Raw genomic sequence first — 8,427 nt, 5'->3', positions numbered from 1 at the left:
TATATATATATTATAAATATCAATTTATTATTTCAGGCAGCACAACTTTTCTGTTTTTTTATATTTATAATCACAGCTTTTCTAGCATTTACGGTAACTCCCACATCTGGCCCACAGCTTGTATGTATAATACAACCCCCCCTTTTTGAGCTTAAAAAGCATAAAAAATTTAATCCTCAAACTACCTCCAATTTCATACAGACTTCAAGATTTTTCAGCCTTTGCAGTCATTATACATGTCAGTAAAATGATCATTGGACTGTTCATTTTATTTTAACAACATATGTACTAAAAGGTATTTTGACAACAAATATATATCAGCTGTAGCAGCATCATATGAATTCTGGCATTTTACACATAGTCCACCAGGAGGCGCCAACACAAAAGTCAGAGACTTCACATGAGATTTGGACCATCTTSTGGGGGAAAAGCAGATTACTTCCTACTCGTGAGCGCCCCTCTGGTGGGGAAACTTTTTTCAGGGATACAAACTTTTTCAGCACACTGGTAGACGACCGCCATTACAGATAAATATGTGTTTGCAGTTGTTCGAGGAGCGGCTCGGTCACACGCTAATGTCATTAGTTTGTTATCATTACTAAGGTGCAGGAATACTTTTTTTCACATCATGTCACCTGCCTGGATCTGTTACTATCTCTCTCTGAAGCACAGAGGAGTGTCAGAGGTRAGSTCGTTTCAACTGCTTTTTACGATGTGGTCTCATTTCTGGACTCAGGCATTTTTTGAATGAAGCCGATATTTCAGTTAAAATACATAAGTAAAAATATTTATCTGAGCATAGTACTACCCCCCAACTTTATGGATTTAATTTTACATATTATACTTGAATAAATACGCTAAACACTGGACCTTTTCTTGAGAATTTTAATTGAACACTACTGTCCTAGTCTTTGTTTTTTTTCTTTCTCACAAGACACCCTCCTGCCTCGCTGCTCCTCCTCCCTTATTTCCACCATCATCATCCATTCTCCTTCTGCCGCTCTCCGTCTCAGCTCTCTGCTCCCACAGAAGACCCCTCCATCTTTCTTATTCCTCAAAAACACATTCCCAGCCAGACGGCGAAACAGAGCGACGCCCAGATGCCAAAACTCAGACCTGCATTCTGAATTATAATCCCCTCTCAGTAGATCTTAGACTTCATCATCAGTACGTGCGCACTGGAAGAAGAGGCAGAATCCATATTCATGTGACCTTGAGTGCGAGCCTGAGAGGAGCGGTGCAAGGAAAGACGCCGCCGCATTTAAAGTTTCCCTGAGCCTGAAATGTCTGGCAAACGGGAGTCAACACAGCCGAGCAGAACAGAGCGACCCGCTCTGTCAGCCAATCGGTAATGAGTTTGGAGCGTGGCCAGTCAGTCATGACAGTGTGTTTTATGGGCCGAGCTGACGAATGACAAGGAACGTCCCTGAACACAACCTCTGACAAATAAATAAGGATAAAGGGAGCAGAGTGGGCAAGGAGGACCCGAGTGTAAAATAAGCAAAGCGAGTCAACAATCGCGCTCTCAAATTTGCGCTGACAAGTAAACAAAGAGCAGAGAGGAACGCAACGAGGAGAACGTGTTTACTTTACTGGTCTGACTGAAAATCAACAAGAGCTGGAGACGATCCATACCAACATCTTAGATTATCTAAACCTATTTTACTCAGGGTTCCCACACCTTGGTCAACATCAAATTCAAAAACCTTCTCCAGTACCAATTTCCTCAAATTCAAGAACCACTCGTGATGGCAATTACCTACTGCTACCACAGAATGTTACCAATAAACAGGTTTAATATCATGTAAATTTAATGAAAAACTAAACAACATAGAAATTGTTGAGTCAGAATCAATGAAAAAAAGTGGATTAAATGTACACCCTACATTCATATCCACAATACATGGACATGTAATTATGTCCTGGGATGTTCGGCAGCTCAGTTTGGGAGGAGGGGATGTGAACGACCCGCCCCACTCTGCTCCGATTGGCTAAAACTATGGCTCACGTTATTTGTTGAAAGCCACGTCAGTTTACCGTAATCCCGAGTTATCCACCGCAACAAATTTAAGTTTATTAATATTATTATTTTACAGATGATAAAAATCAGTTGCATGAATAGAGAACTTCAATCCCCACATAAAACACTCAAAGACTTTCAAGGACACGAGTAATTTTTGGCTGTTTTCACAAACTTTCCAGGGCATTGAAATCATTTTTTCAATTTCACAAACTTTCAAGGACCCATGGGCACCCTGTGTAACATGAGAATTTTTCCCCACAATCACGGGCCAGTTTACATTAGCCTGCTAGCATGCTAACTTTAGCAGCAAAGCTGTGTTACTTTAAAAAGAGATGAGATGTGAGCAAAAACCTGCTCCTTCTGTTATCTTGTTTTAAGGTATTTAACTGTAGAAAGGGAGTGACGGAGTGGTTTTGACACTGTGACTTTTTTAACACTGGTATATCTTGTAACCGATTGTTGGCCTATGCTTACTCCCCACCGTCTACGTATTCATAATTTATCCTTTCATGTCTTGTTCTTTTGTCCTCCCTCTAAAAACCTGTCATGTGCCCCCCAAGCACAACTCCTTAGCACATAAAACACTCACAAATTCAGCGCTGAAGCCGTGAGATTAATGCATTGTGTTATCAAGTATTCTGTCATCTCGTTTACAAATCTTAAATCAAAACCACCGGCAGGCTGGGTATGATCCGAACATAGTTGTGAAGGAATTCAAACATGAAATTTTATTACTAAGATCTAGATGTCCAGTTTCAGCTCTGCATGAACCCTAACAAAGTTTTTTTTTGAAAAGTACAAAGTGTCACATCAAGACATATATTTACACTTCAAAAGAAATAAACACACACATACACACACTTGAATGAGATGTTTTATCGAAAAGTACTCCCACCCCCACCAACAGGAACATGGCCTTTAGTGCTCAAGATGATCAAAGTACTGGCAAGTTTGGTTCTTTCTCATTCTGCCTTCGACACCAAACTGCCCCTTCCTTTGAAGCTTCGCTAGTTTCTCAAGATTTGCCTTCATCTGTGCCRTAAAACACATCTGAGAGATGTAAAACATGTCTCATCTCACAGGTTGGACTCATTTACCCAACAGCTGACAAAGGGTGCAGCGGAGCGCAAGTCGAGTCAAATTTTAATCAAAGTTTCTGCTCTGAATGGTCTGGAATTTGAACATGAAATTACTGTCTTCTATTGAACTTGGGGTGAAGCAAAGGTACAATTTGAAATAAGTATTATATTTAAGTGGAAAAGGTGGAAAGTGTCATCCAGATAAGGTGGGCATTTGCTTCAATCGGAAGAATTCAAATATCTGGGAGTGACACTTGTTCAAGTGTGATGAAAGGATGAAGCAAGAGACGGACCAAYGGATAGGACCCTTGTTCATCCTAACCCTCTATGTTCATGAGCTGTAGATCCCAAAATAAAATGCAGATATGAGCTTCTTTTTTTAGGGAAGGGTTCAGCCTCGGAGGCAGTGAGGAGCTCCATCATCCAGGGGGAGCTCGGAGTAACAGAGTAGTCGCTTCTGCTCCACCTCAAATGGAGCCAGCAGAAGAGGTTCAGGTATCTAATTAGGATGCTTCCTGGGCACCACTCTTGGGTTTTCCAGGAATAATCCACTGAAAAAATACCTCAAAGCAGACCTTGAACTCACTGGAGAGGTTATGTAACCTCTCTGACCTGGGGACACTTTGGGACGTCTCAGGAGAGCTGAAGAGTGTCACATGGGAAAGGGTTGCTTTGGGTTCTCTCCTAAACCTGTTGCCCTCGAACTTGATGACAGATGAGCAGCAGAAAATGAATGGATGGGGGGGATATTACAATTGTCAGCAGAAGAATCAAGTTTAAGTATAAAACTGAAATAGTTTCTCACTTATTATTTTTGAATCACCCAGTCTAACTGGCACCACCGATTCATAGTGATAAGAGTGCTCCATTGATTTAGCATTGCACTACTTTAACACTGACGGACAGTTAGGAAAAAAAAAATCAATGCTGCCAGAGATCCAGATTACCGAGCCCATTACGCACAATAGACCTCAACCGCTGACAGTTAAGTCACAAATTTAAGAGTGTAATGCTTGTAGCAGGTAATGCAGTGCTCCAACTCCAGCAGCCATGAGGAGTGGGGAACTTCAGTGTCTACTGACACCAACTGCTGATAAAGATGAACGGTTATGGCAAATCATAAATTTACACAACTTAATCTAAAGCTTCATAAGACAAACACTTTTCCCCTTAAAATCAACATACAGTGACTCTGGGTCATAATGAAAAAAGTGTTAGGGAAGGTCCCCAGGGAAGCATTCATCACCTAAATATTGGTGAATTTAAACAGTTTATCACAATTTTGGTTCAATCCCAGCTTTATGAAAAATAATTGGGTGCATGTCTGTGTAAATTAGGTACTTTTCAAATTTATTTACTGCCTTTGACCAGCAGCAGTTACAGGGAAACAGGATTAGCTGTTTGTTATTTCCTAAAAGTAATAATTTGATGTAGCCTCTTTGAGCTCAAGCATGTAAAGTCAAGATAAAGAAAAATATGACTTAAAAATAAAAACTAAAACTAAAAAATAAATCACTGACAGCCAAATCAATTGTCACCATATTTTCTACAGAAATTGTGTTTTAATCTGTGTATTGATATTAAAGAATTGGACTGTTACTAATTTTCCAATACATAACAGTTCATCTTAACGCTTTGATGTGGTAGCAGTTCATTGGAAAGCTTTTTCTGTCAGATAAATGGAGGAAGTGTGATTCCATCTTCAAAAAGCAGCAGACAGCACTTCGCTTTTTTCTTATGTCATTTGCTCCATTTACATGTGCTGCTTCCACTGATGCAAATGAGCCTTTACTCATTCCTCTCCCTCCTCCCATCCTCTGCACTCTTGATGTTTGGGGAAAGATGGTGAGCAGGCCGGAGACAGACAGACRAAGTCTGGGCTGCAGCAGCTCGTCTTTTTTTTCCTTCTCTTTCTCTGTCCCCTATTGTGATAACAACAAACTCATCAACGTGATGAGCTCTGAAGAAGCTGAGGCAAAACAGTCGATGCAGAGAAAGCCAGTAAACCAATATTTTCTAGAGTGTACACCATGAACACAATGTAATAGCGCTAAACTAGCAGTCTATCACAGTCCTCAGTCCAACGCTGCCTTTTACTTTTGCTGGAAGGCAGACTTGAGAAGAAAAACATTGATAAACGAGCTGGCAGCCCGAGCTTCTCGCTTTCAGCTTCTCTGCAAAATTGACTTTAAACCGAAAGTCTCAAAGCACAGAGCCTTTTACCCACCAACTGACACCAGTTCTTTTGCAACAGAAGACAAGAAAAATCTCAAACCAAACAGACGTATCACTACTGAGAAATTCTGAACAATAGTGGTTTGTTACATGTCTGATTGGATGGCATTTAATGGAAATGTAAAGAAGCCCATCCAAGAGGGGAAAAGAGCATTTTCTTTTTTTCCCTTTCTATCTGCAAATGGCTGCAGAAAGGAATTCACATTTTCTTCTTGTCAGATCATTTGGTCCATTTGCATTTGCCTCTTCAAATCCAGATGCAGATGAGCCTCTTCTCTCATCTCTTTCTCCCTCCCTTTTTTTTCTTATGAAGCTGCTTTATTTGATCATGGTAAGAAGAGAGCAGTCATGCAGACTGACAAAAATACAGACAGAGGAGAGACTTTTTCTCTCTGAGGAGTGACTGACACAACAAGTTGAAGTTAGGAAGATCAAACAGAACACTTTTACACCTGCCACAAATCAAAACACAGCTAGTTAGCTTGGCAGTGCGTGTTCTGTCTAAATGGGGACTATTCGCCTCGTTCTCTACTCCCACAAGTAAACCCTTATCAAAGGAGAAATTTTCAGCACCCTGCAACACTCTGAAGCAGAAATTAACTAATCAATATTTTAATTACTGGTTAACCTTCCACAAGGTGTTCTTATTAATTGTTTAGTGTGTGAAAAAGCAAGCAATTTCCTCCTTCAGCATTCCTTTGGCACGGTTAATTTCTTCAAATCGCTCTTTTGTTGCAAACAGAAACCAAATACTGAAGAGGAGAGAAAGAGCGCAGAGAACTGAGAAGCTAAAGTCGGGACTGCTGACATGTTTCCACTGAATTAATGTAACAATTRAATTTTCTGGTCAATGGCCAATCAGTAGTACTTTAAATATTTATCTTTCAATTCTACACAATCAAAAAACTCCAGTGCTGATTAAATTTGTATTGTGTTTTTTTTTCTGGTAAAGCAATTTAAGATTACGACTCAGATATAAATGAGCTCAAACTACTGTTTTAAAAATGTTACATTATACATTCATATAAATTATATCCTATTTTTTGTAATMGCACAGTTAAAACAGAATGCAGGGTGAACAAGCCTTTTTTTAGGAACATAGTAATGTTATAACACCCTTCAAAGTAAATAGCTACAAAACAGTCCTTCAAAATCCTGAAATTCAAGTGAATAAATAATATACAGAAAAATGTGACAAGTTTAACTTCGCAAAAATAAATGTGACAATGCTGCCAGTACAGGGAAGAGCCACAATGATAAGTTTTAGTTTAAAACTTATGTATAAGAAAAATCAGCTGAAACATACAAGCTTCTACAGTGAACTTAATACAGTTTAAGATAAAACATTATTATTTTTTAAGAAAAATAAAAAAGGCTAAAATACTTCAGTATTATGGTGAAAATCAAGGATTAAAGGAAAAACATTTACATTTTTTTTCAACTTTAGCATCAACACTTTGAGTTCTCTTGTCCTGAATGACCTTTGTGTTATTTCATGTTGCTGTTTGGGAGTTTTACTCAACAATCTTTTTAGTTCATCGAGTTAGATTTAAATGCACACAGCTATTATTAGACACAACAACAGTATTTTGAATGGTCTGGCTTCTGAGCTGACTCTATACACCTTAATTCAGTTTATCTTCCAATTTTGAGCTGTTTTATGTAAATTTGCTGCTGTGTTTGGAATAACTATCCTGTAAGGATTTGTTTGACTGTATTGCACATCACATCAAGCAGCAGTTATCCAAAACAGTACAAAGAAAACAGRCTGAAAGAGCTCACAACTTCCTTTATTATGAAAGGAACAAAACAGCTAAAAATAACCAAATCCTTATAAYGTCCCTTCCTTTGATGGATGGTTTTTGGTCACCCCTAAGTTCAGATTATAGATGGTAAATAACCTCATTATTTTAATAAGATGAGAGTTGCAACACAAAAAAAGGCACATTAAAAAGTGATATGCTATGAAAAAAGTGGGATCTGTGTCACCAAACAGGACTTCTAAAGAGTAAATGCTTGCAGACAGCTTGTTAACTTCCCTCTGTGTATTAGGCTGGCTGTAATTAAAGATCATTACGTGGCAATGCACCAGTCACTGAAGGTTTGTCCTTGTTTGTTGATTGTTACTGTGTGTGTTCACACTGGTCTGTCCACCTTCAATGTTACATGGCTAAACAATGAATGAGAGTAACACACACAYATATATATAAAGTTATGAAAGGAAATATTTTAAAAAGTAAACAAGAGAAGAAATGTGACAATTAGGAAAAAGATGACGAGGTGAATAAACTAACAGTCCAAATAACGTGACAAGATTTAGAGTGTGTAATTTGTTCTACTGAGATAAAGTGGAAAAAGTGAGGGTGCTATAAAGATGGAGGAGAAAAAAAYGAGGTGTGGGGATGAACTGTTGAAAGAGCTGTGCTACAAATCCCTGTGGGTAACGTGCAAAACAGCACTGTCTTAGGTGACTGAGGTGTGCCTTGCTCTAATGCATGTCAAAGTGTTTTCCTTTTGTTAGGTTGTGATTTTACATCTCACTTTTTTGTATCCTCTCTTACACATTTGACAATGCCAAATATTGTTACTGAAATACTGAAAAACAGATAAAAGACTCTAAAGAACAGATACATACTTTAGAAGACTTTTGAAACATGTATACCTGAGAGAATAGGAACGACTAAAACATATACTTTGTGGAAAAAACAGGGGGGGGGAAAGCAGGCATTCTTCCTCTCGGTGAGTCATTCCATTCAGACGATGTTAATGTTTGACTTGTAATATTTGAGAAAAAGGAAAAGCAACTAACAAAAAACCTCTCTTAAATTTTAAGTTGATTAATTGTGACAATAAACCAAAATACTTTTTGATAATGCAATAAGCATAAAAKACATCTTATCAGGCTCTTCAGAAATAGATATTTTGATCAAGACTTTGTTATGTCATCCACAATTACAACTTGTCAAGGCTCAAAACTAATATTAGGAAACCTCATTTTATTTTCTGCTGCTTGTTCGTAGTAGGTCGCAAAGGCAAAATGTTTGAGAAGGATGCTTGAGATAGACTCACCCCAATCCCAGAGGGAACATT

Source organism: Austrofundulus limnaeus, unplaced genomic scaffold (assembly GCF_001266775.1).
Source record: "Austrofundulus limnaeus strain Quisiro unplaced genomic scaffold, Austrofundulus_limnaeus-1.0 Scaffold16, whole genome shotgun sequence".
Taxonomy (NCBI): Eukaryota; Metazoa; Chordata; class Actinopteri; order Cyprinodontiformes; family Rivulidae; genus Austrofundulus; species Austrofundulus limnaeus.
The sequence above is the reverse complement of the archived record's forward strand: the minus strand, read 5'-3'. Positions refer to the sequence as shown.